Genomic DNA, 23,273 nt, shown 5'->3' with positions numbered 1-23,273 from the left:
GGCAGAGAGAGGTAGATTTGGGTTGGGTGTGTTCAAACTGAAATCTAAATTGCAGTGTAAAAATAAAGCAGCCAGTCTTTACCCTGCACAGAAACAAAATAATCCACCCAAATCTAACTCCCTCTGTAACTGTTATATATGCCACACCTGCAGTGCACATGGGCCCTCATTCCGAGTTGATCGCAGCAGGAATTTTGTTAGCAGTTGGGCAAAACCATGTGCATTGCAGGGGGGCAGATATAACATGTGCAGAGAGAGTTACATTTGGGTGGGTTATTTTGTTTCTGTGCAGGGTAAATACTGGCTGCTTTATTTTTACACTGCAATTTATATTGCAGATTGAACACACCACACCCAAATCTAACTCTCTCTGCACATGTTAAATCTGCCTCCCCTGCACTGCACATGGTTTTGCCCAACTGCGAACAAAATTCCTGCTGCGATCAACTCGGAATTACCCCTATGGTTTTGCCCAACTGCTAACAAATTTGCTGCTGCGATCAACTCTGAATTATCCCCAATGTACACAAACTTTATTTAATACAAAAGATTATTACAAATATTGTATTAAATGACCTTCAGGCTGTGTGTATATGGTGTACATGAAACATACATTAATTGTGTGAATGTACACACACTTTGTTTAATGCGCAAAGTTTTTTAAAATATTGCCTTAAATTACCTTCAGGCTGTGTGTATAAGGTGTATATGAAACATAAATTCATTCTGTGCTTAGACTTAGGTCCCATTGCCATTATATCTTATTATGGTATGCAGTTATTCCAAAATACGGAAAAATCCAATATCTATTTGCACAATACCCTGAATTTATTAAAATTTTAATTTGTTTTGACTAAAAAAAAGAAAGTTTTAATATGTTATGTATTATGATTTTGACTAAGAAGTGAATATATGACATACATTGTATACTCATTGGGCCAAATGTAATACAGTGAGGGTTTCAACAAGTAAGACATTTGGTAAGGTTTTGCAGTTTTTTTTTTAAAGTGCCAATCATTTACACAGCAAGATCAACCTGGTTTTGCAGTGTAAATGATTGCCACTTTAAAAAAAAAATCAAAAACCTTACCAAATCTCTCACGTTCTGAAACTCTCACTGTATTACATTTGGTCCATTATGTTCTGTTCCATATGTGATTAATCTTTTTGTAAGCGTTCAAAAGGGGAGTGATAAAGTAGCAAACAATCTGCTCCTAACTGCCATGTCACAGGCTGTGTTTTTAAAATGACAGGTTTGTTTTGTGGTTACTTTAGCTCTCTCCATTTGAATACTTACAAACTGATGCTACATCAATAGCTATATGATATTGCCCTTTTAAAAAAAACAACACAAATTACTTTGTGGAAAATTTTAATGTAACATATTGATTATAAATATAAAATAAAATAAAAATGATCTAAAAATATGAATCAAAAAATGTATTTAATCTTGGATGCCCTGCACGTGGGCCTCCATCCGCTGCAGGGACAAACGAATTGGATTATTTGGATCTCCGACAGCAGCATCTGTAAAGAATATTTAAACAATTATTACAAATAATTTCAGACATTATGTAATATAGACGCAATGTACCAAACACACTTCAACAGCTCACTGTCTAGGTCAGAGATGGTGAATGTTTGGCCCTTTAGCTGGTGTTGAACGACACATACCAACATGGAATTTTAGCATGGACAAATGCAAAAACTGTTGCAGGACATGCTGGGATGTGTAATTCCACAGCAGCTGGATAGCCAAAGTTTGTGGACACATGTTGAAGTATCTGTAAAAAAGGGCAAATAAAAAAAATAAAATACTTACACTACTCCATAGGCCCATACCTCCTTCTCCTCTTCTTACAAACCAGGGGTTTGTTGTTGGATGGGGGAAGGAACTTGTATGGGGGGCGGGTGGTTGAGGGGGAGAGGGTGGTTGAATGGGGGCGGGTGGTTGAGGGGGAGAGGGTGGTTGAATGCATAGTTGCCTACCCTCCCGCATCCTGCGGGAGCCTCCCGTTTCAGCCATAAATCTCCTGATCCCCTGCTTTATAGGTCAATTCTCCCGGATTCTTCAGATTCTGTCAGGGGTGACACTAAGGAGTTTCTTTGCAAGAACAGTGAGTTGCTGTAGTTGCTCAGGAATCACTGCTGACGGCTCTCATTACCCCCCTTGTGTATCCCCTGAGAGAGAGAGAGAGAGAGAGATAGCAGTACCTGATCACACACTCCTCTTATCTGTGCTGGTGTGCACTGACCCATAGCATGCCTCTGCTGCTGCTGCTGCTGCTGGTGTAAGAATTGTTGTTAGTATAATCTTTCTGTAGTTAAACACATTCGTTTAATTAGAGCAGCTGGTATCTGTAATGATTTGGTTAATGCTGCAATGGAATGGAAAATAGCACAACCAATAAATATAGGTCGTGCCTACAAGATGCAGACTATCCAGTGTTCCCAATAAAAATAAAATCTACAACACCAAAATAATCGTTTACTTATATGTTTAGGGATGAATTCACACACGGTCAACTTGCATTTGGAATTTATTGCATACAGTAGGCATCACATTTATCATGCATATTGTGCTGAGTGAGAAGAAAAGAAATATCACAGCGAAAACATATTGCAAATAAGAAACCCTGTATTTCAGGCAGTAATGTTAGTATCAATACTTGCAAAACTTCCCAAAATATATTGTTACTAATGTTATATAGAAATATCTTGCAACAACAAGCATTTAAGCATAGGCACGCCTATTTGTGGAACTAGACACGCCCTTTGGGTAGAGTTTGACACGCCTCCATGGCGGCACGCCGCGCTTTGCACGGCACATGCTACTGTAATCTCCCTGATTTTAGTTTTCAAAAGTAGGCAAGTATGGTTGAATGGGGGCGGGTGGTTGAGGGGGAGAGGGTGGTTGAATGGGGTGGGTGGTTGAGGGGAAGAGGGTGGTTGAACGGGGGTTGGTTGCTGAGGGGAAGAGGGAGGTTGAGAGGGAGAGGGAGATTGAATGGGAGATGGTTGTTGAGGGGGAGAGGGAGGTTGAGCGGGAGAGGGAAGTTGAGTGGGGGATGGTTGTTGAGGGGGAGAGGGAGGTTGAGTGGGTGAGGCTGAGGCTGGTGTTGGGCACTTCTTCTTTCAGCTCTTCCTAAGGAGAGAGCAGGGCCGTAACTAGGTATGTGCGCTGTGTGCAAAAACTGGGGCGCAACCAGCCGCCACCATAATCCTATATATATATATATATATATATATAGCATAAAGGAGGAGCGGCACTCAGCGTCTTGAAAATGGCAAAGTGTATTAGAAAAACACAGCAATGGATACCATTGATGTGTTTTTCTAATACACTTTGCTATTTTCAAGACGCTGAGTGCCGCTCCTCCTTTATGCTATATCTTACCATTTATTTTGGAAAAGGCACCAGCGCAGTGTCGGGACTATCCAGGGAGTGCCAACTCATCCACTCTACATATATATATATATATATATATATATTGTCGAAGTCAAAAATATTACATAGAGAGAGCATATAAACTCCACACATTATGAGTCGCTATGCTTGCAAATACGCACAGCGAGCACAGCAATATATGGTAACATACGCACTCACACAAACATGCCACAAAGATATATCTGATATTTAATCCACATAGTGCATAATTTACACATAGCTCACACGCACCACACCAGCAAGTTACATTTGCTTTGGAAGTATACCAACAGAGGGATTCAACTTTACAGGATATGAGGGGACAGAATTAGGTTAGGAAGTGGTGTTTGGTATCCAGCTGTACAGTATTTCAAGGGCAATATTTCGATTGCAGTTTGCAGAAAGTAGAACGCTCCTGCACATGGATATGCGCAGGAGGACAATATTAATATTACACTGTATTTACTGTACTCTTGATATTCGGCGGGAACCCAGTGGAGAACATCTGCAAGTGCACCTGGACCAGGCATCGCCCACCTATTCAAACCAACCTATGACCCCTCCTGTACTGTAATTGACCAGCCCTTTGACCTATGGATGAAGAGATTACAGTTTCCTTTGTTTCATGCCTTGGACCATTGTATAAAAGCCAAGCCTCCTGGCCCGTCTCAGACACTTCTCTGAAGGTCATCTAGCCAGATTGACTGAGGACCGGAACCGGGTGGCGCAGGCGATCAAACATATGTATCATTGGTTGTAACTTCTTTTCTCTTGTATTGTTGTATTTCTCTGTGAACCCCCTTTTAAGTAAAGATTTGTTGCTGGGTTGGACCTCAACATTACATATACAATTGGTTTCGCATTCCTTTCCTGTTAGGGGTTATAAAGTGTATTCCGCCGCACGTGTAGCTACTTTGTGCTTACAGCGTGATGGCATGCTTACGTAATGTGTACGCATTTTATAGGGGTTACACACACACGCTTAGCGGTCGCAGCGGCCTGAACATTTTGTGTATCTAAGGTATTGCTTTTTCTTCCTGTTATATTATATATAACTGGATATCTATTAGAGATGTGCGGCGGGCACTTTTCGTGTTTTGGTTTTGGTTCTAATTCCTCGCTTGTGTTTTGGTTTTGGATCTGGATGATTTTTGAAAACCCCCCCCATAAAAACAGCTAAAATCACAGAATTTGAGGGTAATTTTGCTCCTACCTCAATAACATTCATTTCCACTCATTTCCTGTCTATTCTGAACACCTCACACCTCACAATATTATTTTTAGGCCAAAAGGTTGCACCGAGGTGGCTGTATGATTAAGCTAAGCGAAACAAGTGTGCAGCACAAACACCTGGCCCATCTCGGAGTGGCACTGCAGTGGCAGACACGATGGTAGATTTAAAAAATAGGCCCCAAACAGCACATCATGCAAAGAAGAAAAAGAGGACAATGAGGTACTGTAGCTGTTTGACTAAGCTAAGCGACACAAGTGTGCGGCACAAACACCTGGCCCATGTAGGAGTGGCACTGCAGTGGCAGAAAGGATGGCACTTAAAAAAACTAGGCCCCAAACAGCACATCATGCAAAGAAGTAAAAGAGGTGCAATGAGGTAGCTGTATGACTAAGCTAAGTGACCCAAGTGTGCGGCACAAACACTTGGCCCATCTAGGATTGGCACTGTAGTGGCAGACAGGATGGCACTTAAAAAAAAATAGGCCCCAAACAGTGCTTGATGTAAACAAGAAAAAGAGGTGCAAGATGGAATTGTCCTCAGGCCCTCCCACCTACCCTTATGTTGTATAAACAGGACAAGCACACTTTAACAAACCAATCATTTCAGCGACAAGGTCTGCCAAATGACTGTAGCTGAAATGATTGGTTTGTTTAGGCCTCCACCAAAAAAGAAGCAATCAATCTCTCCTTGCACAAACTGGCTCTACAGAGGCAAGATGTCCACCTCCTCCTCATCGTCCGATTCATCACCCCTTTCACTGTGTACATCCTCCTCCTCACAGAGTATTAACTTGTCCCCACAGGAATCCACCATCACAGGTCCCTATGTACTTTCTGGAGGCAATTGCTGGTAAAGGTCTTCCTGGAGGAATTTATAATTCATTTTGATGAACATCATCTTCTCCACATTTTGTGGAAGTAGCCTCCTACGCCGATCGCTGACAAGGTAACCGGCTGCACTAAACACTCTTTAGGAGTACACACTTGAGGGGGGGGGGGGGGGGGGGGGGGGGCAACTTAGGTAAAATAAAGCCAGTCTGTGCAAGGGCATCCAAATTGCCTCTTTTTCCTGCCAGTATACGTACGGACTGTCTGAAATGCCTACTTGGATGCTGTCACCCATATAATCCTCCACCATTCTTTCAATGGTGACAGAATCATATGCAGTGACAGTAGACATGTCAGTATTCGTTGGCAGGTCCTTCAGTCTGGACCAGAAGTCAGCACTGCCCTGCATCACAGCCAGTGGGTGGGCTAGAAAATCTTATCCTTTTCCTAGCATCTCCTGCACGCCCCTGTAATTTTTCAAAAAATTCTGCACAACCAAATTAGTTGTATGTGCAAAACATAGGACGTGCTGGAATTTGCCCAGATGTAATGCACGCACAATATTGGTGGCATTGTCCAATATGACAAATCCCCAGGAGAGTCTAATTGGGGTATGCCATTGTGCAATGATGTCCCTCAGTTTCCGTAAGAGGTTGTCAGTGGTGTGCCTCTTATGGAAAGCGGTGATACATAGCGTAGCCTGCCTAGGAACGAGTTGGCGTTTGCAAGATGCTGCTACTGGTGCCGCTGCTGCTGGAGGCCATACATCTACTCAGTGGGCTATCAATGTCATATAGCCCTTAGTCTACCCTGTTCCGCTTGTCCACATGTCCGTGGTTAAGTGGACAGTGGATACAACTGCATATTTTAGGACACTGAGGACACTTTTTCTGACGTCTCTGTACATTCTCGGTATCGCCTGCCTAGTGAAGTGGAACCTAGATGGGATTTGATACCGGAGACACAGTACCTCAAACAATTCTCTAAGTCCCACTGAACTAATGGCGGATACCAGATGCACATCTAACACCAACATAGCTGTCAAGGCCACAGTTATCCGCTTTGCAAAAGGATGACTGCTGTCATATTTCATCTTCCTCACAAAGGACTGTTGGACAGTCAATTGCTTAGTTGGAGTAGTACAAATGGTCTTCCGATTTACCCTCTGGGATGACGATCGACTTCCAGCAGCAACAACAGCAGCGGCAGCAATAGCAGGCGTACCACTCAAGTAGAGAATATAAATAGAGGCGCTCATGAAAATCACACACCAAAATTCACAGGTTCAGTATCAACCAAGGAATCAAAAATATGTAAATATAAAATATATATATTTATTAATGATAATATAAAAAACTATTTCATAATAGATAATTCACAAATAATATTCCTTATGATTTTAGCATGATTTGTGAGATACAGAAATTTAAAAAACACATGAATTATCTAAACCTTGATAATATATTAAGTATCCTTGAAATATCACTGAACTATATGATATGAACATTCAAAGAGTATGTATCAGAATGTTGCAGTCTTTTTAGAAACACTGTTGCCACAGCTGCTAGATGTAAATCCTGAACACAGGGCCGTAACTACGTGTGTGCCAAGGGGGCTTGGCACACAGCGCAGTTGCCCTGAGGGCGCAACGGCCAGCGGCATGTAATGAGTCAAATTGACTCATTACATGCCGCCTCTGTGTGCGCCGCCGCGCTGTGGAGGGGAAGAGACCAGCGCAGCGGAGAGAAGGAGGAGGAGGGAGGGGGAGCAGGGAGCAGCAGCAGCGCTATTTGATTGGGTCTAAGCGCCGCTGCAGCATCCCCCTCTCCTCCTGTATTGGCTGCCCGACGCTGCTAAGGATGCTGGGATGCGGTTCCCCAGCATCCACAGCAGCTCCAGGCAACCAATACAGGAGGAGAGGGGGATGCTGCAGCGGCGCTTACTACCAATCAAATAGCGCTGCTGCTGCTCCCTGCTCCCCCTCCCTCCTCCTCCTCCTTCTCACCTCACACAGCCTGCACCGAGAGGAAGCTGGACGAGGAGCCTGCCAGCGGGGAGAAGGTAAGTATATCCTCTCTCTCTCTCTCTCTTTCTCTCTCTCTCTCACCGTCTGCCGCAATGTGTAAAATGGGGTCTCGTCTGCCGCAATGTGTAAAATGGAGTCCTGGCTGCCGCAATGTGTAAAATGGGGTTCCGGCTGCCGCAATGTGTAAAAAGGGGTCCCGGCTGCCGCAATGTGTAAAATGGGGTCTCGTCTGCCGCAATGTGTAAAATGGAGTCCCGGCTGCCGCAATGTGTAAAATGGGGTTCCGGCTGCCGCAATGTGTAAAAAGGGGTCCCGGCTGCCGCAATGTGTAAAATGGGGTCCCGTCTGCCGCAGTGTGTAAAAAGGGGTCCTGGATGCCGCAATGTGTAAAAATGGGGACTGGCTGCCGCAATGTGTAAAAAGGGGGACTGGATGCCGCAATGTGTAAAAAGGGGGACTGGCTGCCGCAATGTGTAAAAATGGGGACTGGCTGCCGTAATGTGTAAAAAGGGGGCCTGGATGCCGCAATGTGTAAAATGGGGTCCCGTCTGCCGCAATGTGTAAAAAAGGGGACTGGCTGCCGCAATGTGTAAAAAGGTGGACTGGCTGCCGTAATGTGTAAAAAGGGGGCCTGGCTGCCGCAATGTGTAAAAAGGGGGACTAGCTGCCGCAATGTGTAAAAAGGGGGACTGGCTGCCGTAATGTGTAAAAAGGGGGCCTGGATGCCGCAATGTGTAAAAAGGGGGCCTGGCTGCCGCAATGTGTAAAAAGGGGGACTAGCTGCCGCAATGTGTAAAAAGGGGGACTGGCTGCCGTAATGTGTAAAAAGGGGTCCTGGCTGCCGCAATGTGTAAAAAGGGGGCCTGGCTGCCGCAATGTGTAAAAAGGGGGACTAGCTGCCGCAATGTGTAAAAAGTGGGACTGGCTGCTGTAATGTGTAAAAAGGGGGACGCTGTCTATTGTAATGTATAAAAGGGGCGCTACTGTGCAGCGTAATTTGAATAATGTAGACTACTGTGCACCATAGTATGAATTGCTATTATTTTTTGGCCACGCCCCTTCCCCATTAAGCCACGCCCTATAAAATTTTTGCGCGCCAGCGGCGCGCACTGCCCCTATCTTAAATGGGGGGGGGCGGCGTCACTAATTTTTCTTGCACACAGCGCTAAAATGCCTAGTTACGGCACTGCCTGAACATGTCACAGTGGCTCTACTCAAGGATCCTCCGGAGGAATCCTTGTTAGGAGAGGACTCTTCAGTCTTGCCAGTGACATGGCCTGCAGGACTACTAACGTTCCTGACTGAGGAGGAAGTTGATGTTGAGGGAGTTGGTGGTGTCGCTTGCAGGAGCTTGGGTACAAGAGGAAGAAGGGATTTAGGTGTCAGTGGACTGCTTACGCTCTTACCCAAAGTTTCACAATTTGACACTGACTTCTGCTGAATGAGCAGCAGGTGACGTATACGGGAGGATGTTCCTAGGTGGTTAACATCCTTACCCCTACTTATTACAGATTGACAGAGGCAACACACGGCTTGACACATGTTGTCCTGATTTGTGGAGAAATAATTCCACACGGAAGAGGTGGCTTTTTTGATATTTTGCCCAAGCATCACAATGGTCTTATTCATCCCACGGACAACAGGTGTCTCCTCCAGTGCCTGGTTTAAACAAACCACATCACCATCAGAATCCTCATCATCAACTTCTTCCTCAGCGCCAGTAACACCCATAGCCTCATCCTGGTGTTCTTCAACAGTGACATCTTCAATTTGAATATCAGAAACTGGACTGGTGGTGCTACTTCCAGCACTTGCAGAGGGCGTGCAAATGGTGGAAGGAGCCACCTCTTCCCGTCCAGTGTTGGGAAAGTCAGGCATCGCAATCACCGACACACTTGGACTCTCCTTCGGGATTTGTGATACCATCTTAGAACGCACAGTTCTTTGCTGTGCTTTTTCCAGCTTAACTCTTATAAATTTTCTAGCGGGAGGATGAGGGCTTAATTCATCATGTGAAGCTGAACCACTAGTCATGAACATAGGCCAGGGCCTTTGCTGTTCCTTGCCACTCCATGTCGTAAATGGCATATTGGCAAGTTTACGTTTCTCCTCAGACCATTTAAATTTCTTTTTTTGGGTCTTTTTACTGAACTTTGGCTTTTTGGATTTTACTTACCCTCTACTATCACATTGGGCATCAGCCTTGGCAGACGATATTGATGGGATTTCATCGTCTATGTCATGACTAGTGGCAGCAGCTTCAGCACTAGGAGGAAGTGGTTCTTGAGCTTTCCCTATTTTGTCCTCCAAATTTTTGTTCTCCATTATTTTTCTGGAGTTATATAACAATGGGCCTAATTCATTCTGACCCGATCGCACACTGCAGTTTATCACAGTGGTGCGATCGTGTCAGAACTGCGCATGCACCGGCACCACAGTGCTCTGGCGCATGCCAGATGGCCGAAGGCCGTTGCTGCGCTTCGATCGCCTCTGCCTGATTGACAGGCAGAAGAGGCCGCTGGGCGGTGTGGTGGACCGGCGGCATTTGGCCACCGTTTTGTGGGCGCGGTCCGGCCAATGCAGGAGTGGCTGGACTGTGCGAAGGTGGGCCGCAGCAGCTGCGTGATGTCACACGCAGCCGCTGCGGGCCAGGGAGTGATGAGTAGCTCACGGCCAGCACGCTAAAGCTGAGCTGGCCTGGAGCTACTCCTAAAGTGCAAAAGCATTGCCGCTGTGCGATGCTTTTGCACTTCTGCCGGGGGGGGGGGGGGAGGCGGCACTGGCATGTGGGGCAGGATAGCCCTGTGCTGGGCGTCCGCCCACAGGTCTATGGTCATGATCATAGCCCTGCAAAATTTTGCAGGGATACGATCAACTCGGAATCACCCCCAATATGCGGTACAGAAGAGCGTACCTCTACACCACACAGGGCAAACCCTGTGAAAATTATTTGGATTAAATATTAATAATCCCCTTATTTGGAGTAAATAATATACAGCACAGGACAACACCACTGAACTTATATGTCAGCACCACTGGACTGGATTTATATGGAATTATATGGATTTATATGGAATTATACGGTAGTACCACTGGACTTATACGGCAGTACCACTGGACATATACGGCAGTATCACTGGACTGGACTTTTACGCCAGTGCCACTGGAATTATACGGCAGGATCACTGGACTTATACGCCAGTACCACTAGAATTATATGGTAGTATCACTGGAATTATACAGCAGTACCACTGGATTTATATGGCAGTACCACTGGACGTATACGGCGGTACCACTGGACATATATACGGCCAGGGGCGTAGCTATTCTCAATGGGGCCCCATAGCAAACATTTAGGGCCCCGACCACCCTTGCACTGCAAATCTATCCCTATCTCCCCCCCGCACCTCATCACATCCGCCCGACTTCCGCACCCCACTCACAGCTTAGTGGTGTGCGGCACTCACCTCCTCTGCCCGTGGCCTCTCCTCTAGCAGTGTGCTGCCGCACAGTTGCAGCCAGTGTCCCGGCCGACTCCGTCACTCCATCCCCACTGATGCCGAGAGGACCAGGCTAAACAATACCATGATTTCTGCCAGCACCAGCGTGAATGGGGAGACAGACCCAGCACTAACACCAACAGCAAATGTGCATGCAGCAGCAGACTGCCAAAAGAGAAGCCACGGGGCACAGGAGAAGTCAGTGTGTGTGCAGGGGGAGGGCCGGGCCCCGAAGATGACCTGGGAACCGTAGCAGCTGCAACTCCTGCACCTACTGTCCCTACGCCTATGTATACGGCAGTATCACTGTACTGGACTTATACGCCAGTACCACTGGACTTATACAGCAGGATCACTGGAATTATACGGCAGGATCACTGGACTTATACGGCAGGATCACTAGACTGGACTTATACGCCAGTACCACTGGAATTATACGGCAGGATCACTGGACTTATACGGCAGGATCACAGGAATTATACGGCAGGATCACAGCAATTATACGGCAGGATCACTGGTATTATATGGCAGGATCACTGGAGTTATACGCCAGTACCAGTGGAATTATATGGAAGGATCACTGGATTTATACGACAGTACCACAGGAATTATACGTCAGGATCACTGGAATTAAACGCAGGATCACTGGAATTATACGGCAGTACCGCTGGACATATACGGCAGTATCAATGGACACATATGGCAGTATCACTGGACAGATACGACAGTACCACGGGACATATACGGCAGTACCACTGGACATATACAGCAGCACAGGGACATCACCACTGGACTGATGCAGGACAACACAGCACCGCTGCAATGGACTGGATTTATACAGCAGTACTGGACATATGGCAGCAGAGGACACCACCACTGTGACTGGACTGATGCAGCACAAGACACCACCACTGGACTGATGCAGCACAACACAGCACCACTGGACTGATGCAGCACAACACAGCACCACTGGACTGGACTTATACAGCAGCAATGGACATATGGCAGCAGAGGACACCACCACTGTGACTGAACTGATGCAGCACAAGACACCACCACTGGACTGATGCAGCACAACACAGCACCACTGGACTGGACTTATACAGCAGCACTGGACATATGGCAGCAGAGGATACCATGACTGTGACTGGACTGATGCAGCACAAGACACTAACACGGAACTGATGCAGGACACTGAGGACGGAGACACGTTCTCTCTCTACAATCTCCAATGTCATAGTGAAAATGGCGGTGACGTGCGGCGACTTACATGGAATCCAAACCCCACGAGAATCCGACAGCGGGATGATGACGTTTTGCCTCGTTCTGGTTTCCGAGTCAGGTGGGAAAACCCAAGCCAGGCTCGGATCTGGGCTTGGGTGGTGAAGTTCGGGGAGGTTCGGTTCTCTGAGAACCGAACCCACTGATCTCTAATATATATATATATATATATATATATATAAAATCAGCGCCATAACTAGTAGTGTGCTAGTGGTGCTGGTGCAGTAAGTGAAAGGGTGCTTTACCTGGTGCCATAAGTAAAAGAGGGCTCTACCTGATGCAGTATGTAAAGGGGGCTCTACCTAGTGCAACGTATAAAAGGAAAGGTGGCTCTACCTGGTCCAGTAAGTAAAGGGGGGCTGTACCTGGTGTAGTATATAAAAGAAGGCTCTACCTGGTGCAGGATGTAAAAGGGGATCTACATGGTGCAGTATGTAAAAGGGGGCTCTACCTGATGCAGTGTGTAAAAGTAGACTTTACCTGCCTTAATGGGTAAAAGGGGCCTCTACCTGCCATAATGTGTAAAATGAGGCTCTACCTGGCATAATGTTTGACAGAAGCTCTACCTGAAATAATGTGTAAAAGGGGCTCTACCTGGCGTAATGTGTCACAGTGGTTCTACCTGGCATAATGTGTAAAAGGGGCACTACCTGGTGTAATGTGTTTAAGTGGCGCTACTGTGCGGCACAATTTGAATAATAGAGACTACTGTACAGCGTAATATGAATTGGTATTATTTTGTGGCTATACCCCTTCTCCATGAAGTCCCGCCCCTATATTTTTGGTGCACACTGGCCCTGTTTTAAATATGGGGGGGGGGCTCCGATGCTGTTTCTTGCACACAGCGCTAAAATGTCTAGTTACAGCACTGGGAGAGAGGAACACAGTTTATGGGGTTTTTTTTTTTAAATTGAATGCAAACAACACTCCTTACTCAATAATCAACATGAAACCTACATTTAAAAACAAAACAAAAAAACACCTTTATTTTACTACAAATAAACACAAACTTATTGCTGGTATGCTAAATAATACATGTTAGTATGTCAGAGCTAATGATTCTACTTTAATACAACCCACACACATACTCTATACATCCATACAAAAATCTATGCATCCTTACATACATTTTCACTATCTACAGGCTAAACAACATACACACACTTATGGATGCAAATCTTACTAAACATTTAACTGTAAACACACTCATGCGCACACAAATGCTACAGTATGCATTACTTACGGTCTTAAATTTGCTGGCATATCTCCACCAGCAAACGTGGCTGTCTGCGGCGGAGGTCTGACCACTGCCTCTCTAATTGGACTATGGTCCGCCGGGTGAGAACCCTCGCCTGCAGTTTTCTGCGGACCTCCACGTAGGCCGCACACTTACGGCATTTGGCACAGAAGAGCCTGTGCGGCAGCTCGCATGGTGCCAATCGCGTATGAATTATAAATGCTAATATTTATACTGTCTGCCTGCTGTTGATTGGTCGACAGCTGTGATGCTCATAAATACAAATAAACTTTATTGCTATTAATGTACATTAACAGTATGGTCTGTGTTCTCATTTGCGAACGCAATTGCGAGTGTATGCAACTGTAAGTGTATTCACAAAATACTTACCAAACATCTGTTCCTCACTCAACTATACATTGCAGGATTTTTGTGTTTGGGTCAATATATTTTTGAAAAAAATATGAAAAAAATAAACAAATACAAACAAACTACACATATGCAGCATAGCTTCATTGTTCCTTAAAAAAAAATGTTGACTACAAAACGCTACTTGTACTGTAATGGTGATCATTAACTGATTAGATGATTAATTTCAAAACAAAACAACATCTTTTAGCTTCAGCAAATTACATTGCTGTAAACAGAAATATGTAACACACAAATGCAGTAATAATGTTTTTAATACACTTACAATCTACCAACAATTTTGTATGGGTTTTTTTTGGAGCTAAATATTCAAAGCTCACAAAAAACAAATATGCAGATATCAACACCAAATAAAACTTGTCTGACGTGCTTATAATTCAAACATATCTGAAATATTCTGCCACTGTTCTGTCCCAAAGGTCATGGCCGCTTTGTGTTTTGGAGCCCCGCCTCCATGTACGTCCAACCCCTGGCTCCTCCTCCTCAGGGCCCAAAATTAGATTTTGGGCCAGCTCCACACGTCTCCCTATAGCAATATTGTGCAGTATTGCACACAGGACCACTAACCATTGCCATCACCAGTGCGGTGGATCACACGAAAACTACCTTTTAGAAGCTCAATCATGTGCTTCACCACTTGTCTGGTAGCTGTAAGCGCGGAATTAAATGCAGATTGTGGTCCTGGTGTTGGTGTGCTGTAAGGAGTCAGTGTATAAATTGTAAAATAAATACAAGTAAAGAACAAAATAAGCCACACGCAACAAACCAACACAATGAGCATGCATATACTTACCAGACAAAAACACCCAATAAACAATACAGCAAAAGGCAGCTAATAACGTAAAAAGCCTACTTTGTAAAAAAACAAAAACAAACCCAAAAACCCTTGAGAATATAAGAAAAACAAACAATAAGCACACTAAGAGAAAACAACACCCCACCACCCAACACACACCTATGAACATGCATACACTTACCCACAGATCAGTTGTAAACACAAAAAGAAAAGGCAAAAGGCCAGAACAATAACATAAAATGGGCTACTTTGCAAAAAGAATAAAAAAAATGCTACTCCCTTCAGGAAAGAGAGAAATAAGCATCATAAGCACACTAAGAGAAAACAACACCCACCACCCAATACACACCTATGAACATGCATATACTTACCCACAGATGAGTTGTAAACACAAAAAGAAAAGGCAAAATGCCAAAACACCTACAGAAAATGGGCTACTTTGCAAAAAAATAAATAAAATGCTGTTCCCTTCAGGAAAGAAATAAGCATCATAAGCACACCAAGAGAAAACAACACCCCACCACCCAACACACACCTATGAACATGCATATACTTACCCGCAGATGAGTTGTAAACACATAAAGAAAAAGGGCAGAACAACAACATAAAATGGGCTACTTTGCAAAAAAATAAATAAAATGCTGCTCCCTTCAGCAAAGAGAGAAATAAGCAACATAAGCACACTAAGAGAAAAAAACACCCCCACCCAACACACACCTATGAACATGCATATACTTACCCGCAGATGAGTTGTAAACACAAAAAGAAAAAGGCCAGAACAATAACATAAAATTGGCTACTTTGCAAAAAAAAAAAAAAATGCTGCTCCCTTCAGGAAAGAGAGAAATATGTATCATAAACACACTAAGAGAAAACAACACCCCACCACCCAACACACACCTATGAACATGCATATACATACCCGCAGATATATAGATATTGCTCCTAAAAAAAAAAAAAAAAAAGCCTACTTGCCCAAAAATCTAAGAAAAATGTTGTTCCCTTGAGAATAAATGACAAAAGAGAAATAAAAATACACATACTGTATATATCAGTCAAAAAAAAACACACAACAAACATCCTAAAATACAGACATAAAAAGACATTAACAAAAACAAATACAACATGCATTGTTTGTCCTACACGCTGTGCGACCGCAATATACCACATAAACACACCGCATCCCAAAACACACTACACAAGGCCGTGTTGCAAACACATGCTGTGCGGATACACACAACCATCACCATACCACATACTTACCAGAAGAAAGACAAAAAAAACAAAGCCAGCACAACTGTGCATAACACATTACATTAAAATTACTCCAGGGAAATTTGAACACAATCACTACATATTTCATTTATTCAATTTTAAAAATAAACCTGACATCCAAAGACCTCTCTACAACGCACACCTCGACACAGAGCTTCTTCTCCTCCATACAACCACAAACCACGGATGGCTAGAACATGCTTAAACAGTGTAGGGAATCACAGCAAATGTACCAATTGTGTATGCATCACCTGTGCGAAATTACGCTAAGCATGCATACGCAGGAATAAAACAACACCCCATGAACTATACGCACATGCTACCTGCATCATGTCTTCAGATAGTGATACAGCACATAAGCTTAAAGGCTAAGATCTGAATATGTAGCTATCAAACAAAGAATAAGAGCAAGTACAGAAAGACAACGTCAAATGGCAACGCAACAACCACCTGGCTGTGCAGAGGAGAGAGGAGCAGGACCCAGTAGTGAAGTACCCCCATCATCTGGGCAAATACAACAAGAAGCTGGCCTCAGTTTCCTGGCTGAGGAAGATGTGGGGCAAACTAAGCAAGATTCTGTGCCCACTACCCAAATGCAACAATCTGGCCCACAAACTGAAGAGGAAGGTGGGCCAAGTTCACAGGCTACTGCATCGCAGCCAGGGAAAGAAAAGAGAAGACACCAACCCCCATTTACCAAGAGTTAGTTGGACATTCTTTTCCCACAATCCATTGAGAAAATCCATTTTGGAAATAAGAACATGGGCGCTGCGACCAAGGAAAGAATCTGGAGAGAAATCACTGACTCTGTGAATGAGGTGGCCCCAATTATCCGCACACCCCAGGAAGTAAAGAGATGGTAAGTACATACTTTACCACACTCAAAAACACTATTGTGTGCATTAACTAAGATGGTAGTTCCTTTTTAGATGTGTTGTTGCCTATAGCAACCAAGACTATTACATATATAACCTTCTAGAAGGTGTAAAAAAAAAAATGAGCAGATTAATGTTCACTCGTGTGTTTGGACGTGCGCATTCAGCAAATAAACGCCGCTTGTGATGCGATTTGTAGCAGCAATCAACTCTGAATTAGCCCCAAAGTCCACTTCTTTTTACATTTCAGCCTTCAAAGCAGATCTGCTCTTATGTCTCTTATGATACTTGCATGTTGATGACATGTGGGGCTTTATGGATTATCCATTGTTGATTCATTGTTTATGAATATGACCATTTTCATATGTGTTGCCCACTGAGTGACTTAATGGTGACTATTCACAGACACACACATATACAGTGTGGGGTTTTTTTTTGTTAGGAGCCGAGGTTTGGCTTGTGGAAGGAATCAGGTGTATGCAGAGGAAACCCACACAAGCATGGAGAGAATATAAACTCTACATAGATAGGGCCATGGTGGTGTCCATCCTTCTACAGGCGCCAATGGTCAAGAGTAGCTTATACTGTTGATTAATTTCAAATATATACAGTATACTGCCAATCAGTGAACATATACAGTTGGTAAAGATAAATCATCAATTTACTTGTCTGATGTTCCACCATAATGTAAAACGTGTCCATGATAGTTATTGGTAATCTGATAAAGGTTGGTGCTTTTTTATTTTATTACAAAACTGTATTTTGTGAATGGCCTACCAATTCTTGATATATTTGTTTCTGATTACTTATTGTTAATTGCATGACTACATTTGCAATTCTTAATACTTTCTAAACATAACATTAAGAACTCAGTAGATTTGATTTTGGCTGGTTTTTCAGATCCAGCAACAAGTAACTGTTCATTTCTATTACCGTCAACTAGAGTTAATTGGCAAAAATGCCACTATGCTTCTCTGTCATCAGAATTACTGACTAAAATATCTCCTTTAGAAGCCTTTCATTGAGTGCATTTTCATTTTAAACATAAAAAGCAAAGATTGAATATTTGGACAATTGTCTACTGTTAAAGCAGAATAAGGTGTGGGCTCTTCATTAGGTAAAATTGGTCATACTGTAGTTATAGATAAGCAACAAGTATTGTTACAATTTTGCGTCTAACTACAACAGTAATAATATTACTAATTGTAGGTTTCATTTAAAAAGAAAATTGAAAGTGATGCCAAAAAAATGCATTAAATGCTAGCTGTACCTGAATGATTCATTATAACAGAGCCCAAATGTATAAAATAGCTAATTGTTTCAGTGTTCTGGTGTTTACATTGAAAGGAAAGGCAGTATGATCAAAGCTTGGATACTCACTCCACATAATTGACTGCCCATTATCATCCTCTAAAATACTCATAGCTTATTAGAGGATAACTCCACCGTAAATGATAAAAAAAATAGTTTTGGGTGGAGTTTGTTGAGATAAAATAAATGTTTTTTTTTTTTTTTTTACTTTACTTGCACGCTCCATTGGCCATATCTGCCACAGTTCTCAATGGTTTAATAGTCACACATTATATGTAATAAATATGTTGCTCAGATGTGGTTGCCGCTGCACCTTCTTGTAGCTTTCTAAATCAGCTGAATGGGAAGTTCTTGTAGCAGAGGTAACAAAAACCACTTGCCTTGGTTCAAACTGGCTGACTAGAAACAGCAAAGTGGAGTGTGATACCATTAGACTAATTTAAGGGCCCAGTAGATGCAGTAATGTGAACATGGACGGTGTTTCCCATCCCTCTTCCAGTGATTTAGATTCAATAACAATAATAAAACACAGAACAAGATGCCTGAATATGGCCAAAGCAGGCCCTTTGCATTAGAATAGATTTAGGGCCTAATTCAGATCTGATCACAGCAGCAAATCTGTTAGCTAATGGGCAAAACCCTGTGCACTGCAGGGGGAGAGGGGGGGGGGCAGATGTAACATGTGCAGAGAGAGTCAGATTTAGGTGGGGTGTGTTCAAACTGAAATCTAAATTGCAGTGTAAAAATAAAGCAGCCAGTATTTACCCTGCACAGAAACAATATGACCCACCCAAATCTAACTCTCTCTGCACATGTTATGTCTGCCCCCCTGCAGTGCACATGGTTTTGCCCATTAGCTAACAACTTTGCTGCTGCAATCAGATCTGAATTACCCCCTTAGTTCTCTGACTCACAAGACATGCTGTACACTTAAGTAAGGGTGCTATATGGATTTAGTGTGCCTCTGGTCAAGAGGACATGTGGAGATACATAAAATGGACAAAGGTGTGGCACTCCAAGCTTACTAAATCATCAGCATTGCTGAGTCTGCTTTACGTATCAGTTACTTTACTGTCGTCCGGTTTATTTATCTATATTGGGAGTGCCACACCCTGGATTATATACATAAATATATATTTAAACAATATTAGAGATCTGACACTCATTGCATACACAATGAACATCACCCCATTGCCCTCCATTAATATGAACAGGTGTACAACAAGTATATAAAAAAAAGGTCAGCGGCACTCAAGAATTTTAACATGAATGACAGCTATATCTTCTTTACCAATGTTTCCGTGTAATCAACATTTTCCTCAGGGTAACAGATAAACTACCAACAACTCCCCATATATTGTAGTTCCTTTAACCATGCTACTAGTGCATCCTTTGTTGTGTGAAGCTTAGTGATATCCCACCCAGACACCCATAACCATAGTAAATGACTATGGACCCTATTCAGAATCAGCAGCAAATTCTGCTAAATATCAGAATCTGCTGCTGCTTCTATCACATGCTGGGGGGCTGCCCAACACAGGGCAAGGCCATCCAGCAATCATCCCATCGCCTTTTTCTCTGTTGCAGCAGAGGTGTGTGATGTAACGCGGCCACGCTGAAAATAGCCTGGATCCAGGAAGAGGCGTTCACATCATTGAGATGCAATCGTATCTCCCCGCCCCATGCACGTGCAATACGCCTGCACTTAGGGGAATGCAATCACATCACAGCAGCGTCTGCTGCTGAATGAGGTCCTATATACACAAAGTAAACTGAATCAAATACAACTATTTCAAAAGAGTAATAAATGTATTATGTATACAATAGTGTCAACATAGGTGACTATTATAGCAGCTTATACAAGTAATTAGTAAGTGTTGTAGATGTTTTATACCTCTTTGATAAAAAAAAGGGGGAAAGAAGAGGACACTAACTACAAACACCTAAATCGCTTATTCCTATGTACAGTACTAATTTAGATGAAATGCACAGTTCTGTTAAGGCCTTTGGGGGTCATGGTATCTATTAAAAAAATCTATTCAGCCTCCCTTTGAAGGAGTAATTTGGATTTGTCCCTTTTACAGATGGTTGTACATGATTGATCATTTTGTATCTAACTGATGTTAAGGTATGACTAGAGGCAACAACAATACTGTATTACAGGTTGAGTATCCCATATCCAAATATTCCAAAATACGGAATATTCCGAAATACAGACTTTTTTTGAGTGAGAGTGAGATAGTGAAATCTTTGTTTTTGATGGCTCAATGTACACAAACTTTGTTTAATATACAGTTATTAAAAATATTGTATTAAATGACCTTCAGGCTGTATATATAAGGTGTATATGAAACATAAAGGCACTCTGTGCTTAGACTTAGGTCCCATCACCATGATATCTCATTATGGTATGCAATTATTCCAAAATACGGAAAAATCCCATATCCAAAATACCTCTGGTCCCAAGCATTTTGGATAAGGGATACTCAACCTGTATATGCTTCCCTATCATTCTCCCTTTGTCATGTGTGTCACAAGGGGCCTACCAACAGTAATGCCCATTGAAAGAGGACTCGAAGAGGGCTATTACCAGTTTCCATCACCACTGCGCCGAAAAAGCAGAGTGTGCACACAGTGCTAGTTACTCCCAGTGATGTCACTGATGCGCTACACACTGTTCCTCTTTTAATGAACATATGTACTTGTGAATGATTAGAACAGTACATGTGTATAATTTTGAGATCAGTTTTTATTTTGTATCCATTTGATGTATTGCTGGTCAATTGTATATACTGTGTCTGATTCAGGGTTGCACGCAATGCCGATGTTGCTACTCCACGTACACAAAAATTCCTATATACTCATATGGCACATATATGTACGCACAAAGGTGCTGTTGCCAGAGGTGGATTTAGACCTCATGGGACCCTAAGCAAGATACAGACTTGGGGTTCCCCTCCCTCAAACAATCCGCAACACTATATTTTCCTTCCTGATTTATGCCTCTTACATTATTTGTTGTTTTTCCACCTCTATTACAGTATATCACCACGTCCACTCACTGACTGCAAATTATATCAGCATTTTATAATACCCATAATTACCCTCACTCAGTCAGTGTGACTGTATTGATTATATATCAGTGCCCTACTGATTGTAGCAGGCAGGCCCCCATCGTTAATACACAGTAGTACTTAAAATAGAGTATAATGGCATATTGATTGATAGATCATCAGTTAGCGGAGCAGAGGTCATGGTCCACCAGAAATGCCCTCCATACAGCCATATCAGCTGGCCCTCCTGGGACCCACAGGGCCCCCTGAGACCCACAGGGCCCTAAGCAGCCGCCTTAGTTGCCTTGTTACATGAATATGATACACACGCATGTTACACTAATATGACACACTTGGATATCACTTTAAATTGACTTTAATATGGCAAACACATATTACACAACTATAACTCACAAACACACACACGTAACATTAATATGACATGCATGCATAAACATCCTACACTTACCTGATCTGCTGACATTACTGTGGAAGATTTCTTGGTCTGCAGTGGCCACATGTGCTGATGACTGGAGGGACAGATGGTGCCAATGAAGCAGAGAGGGAAGAGACAAAGCAGTTGCAATTAAAGGAATGTAAGAAAGAGGAGGGAAGGGTGATTGGTGGAGAAGAGGGAATGGGGGAGGGTGGCAGGACTATTGGGGAACCACCTGGATTGGAAAGGAGGAGCAGCATTCATACTTACACTGGGAATCAGTCCCCTCCCCCGATTGGCTAGGCTAACAGAAAAGCAGCTTAGCCATTCAGAACAGGTAGCTGATCCCTGCTGTAACTAGAAAAGCATTCAATATAGTGGCTTGTCCCTGAGGAGAGTTCAACGACCAGAAAGAACCAAAATACCACTGCCAGACAGAACAGATTGTTAAGAGATTTTATAGATAGTTTGTATTAGTGTAGTTAATAGGTTCTGCTTTGGTAGTTTGTATATGAAGCTGTGGGTAGTTGTATAGTATGTTGGGATAATATGTCTGAATGTTATTTGTGTTTATCATACTTACGCTACCCTCTCTCACCAATTTCACTAGGAATTGGGTGGCATTCGGATTATATTTGTGGAACACTGGTTTATAAAATAGAGTCTTTGTTATACATGATGGGGCCAAGCATGAATATTACACTTGGCATGAGACACACCCTCTATTTTTACATGATAGGCTGAACTCTCCACAATATAACAGACGTAGTTTGAGAAATACCTCTCATAAAAAATACAGATGAACGGTTCAGGTACACTCAGTTCTGTACGCTAAACTAGAGCAAATTCAGATTTACCTAATTGGTTATCCAAAAATTCCAGCTGTAACAATTGTACATAGTACATACTGTAGTATTGCCAGCATTAGATGCAAACTTATTGATCATATGCCTGCTTCGATTCCGGGGGGGGGGGGGGGGGGGGGGGTGTTATCGTGCCAAACAATTGCTACAGCTGGAAAGTCGATGGATCTATAGGTTAGATACCCGTGCCCCAAAAGGGTTAATTGAATATTTAGGGGTTGCACTGTTTCCTTTAATAATATGTAGCAAGCAGGGGCTGTTTTGATTCCACATAGAAATAATATTGCTGTTAGCATCTAAAATATATCATGACTTTTTTGCTATGCTTTTGTGTAAAGTGTAGGTTTACATTTACATTGATTAAAGGTAACGGTTGCTGTTGGATATGCAGATGTGAATACTTTTTCACTTAATACAATGTTAAGTTATAGATCCATGTGCTTTTTAAACTTTGTATGTCTGAGCAATATTGCTCTTTTAAATTAATCAACGTAAGTGGGTAATAATGGTTTACTTAATTGTATGTCCTGTTACTTTGTTATAAGTTTGGTGGTAACATTTATTGCCTAGGTAACTATGGCAACATTGCTGCTTGGGAATTTGAATTTGAATACCACTAATACATTGATGTGAATTGTCTATGGATGACGTAGCCTGCTTTTCTCTGGCGGCTGCCGTGAATGGTGGTGATTACACACCAGAG

General features: G+C 42.9%; 1 long non-coding RNA gene across 1 annotated transcript in view; it reads right to left on the bottom strand.

The window, feature by feature from the left end:
• Positions 1–1,368: 1,368 nt before the first annotated feature.
• The window catches only part of LOC135040072 (uncharacterized), a 43,402-nt gene continuing 21,497 nt past the window's right edge, over positions 1,369–23,273 (bottom strand). Inside the window, exons 3-5 of the long non-coding RNA XR_010234027.1 lie at positions 21,741–21,801; positions 2,215–2,286; positions 1,369–1,527 (exon numbers count right to left, since the gene is read on the bottom strand). This is a non-coding gene — a long non-coding RNA (uncharacterized LOC135040072). The remainder of the gene's footprint in view (positions 1,528–2,214; positions 2,287–21,740; positions 21,802–23,273) is intronic.

This window comes from Pseudophryne corroboree, chromosome 2 (genome assembly GCF_028390025.1).
Source record: "Pseudophryne corroboree isolate aPseCor3 chromosome 2, aPseCor3.hap2, whole genome shotgun sequence".
Lineage (NCBI taxonomy): Eukaryota > Metazoa > Chordata > Amphibia > Anura > Myobatrachidae > Pseudophryne > Pseudophryne corroboree.
This window is presented reverse-complemented; position numbering and strand designations above follow the sequence as displayed.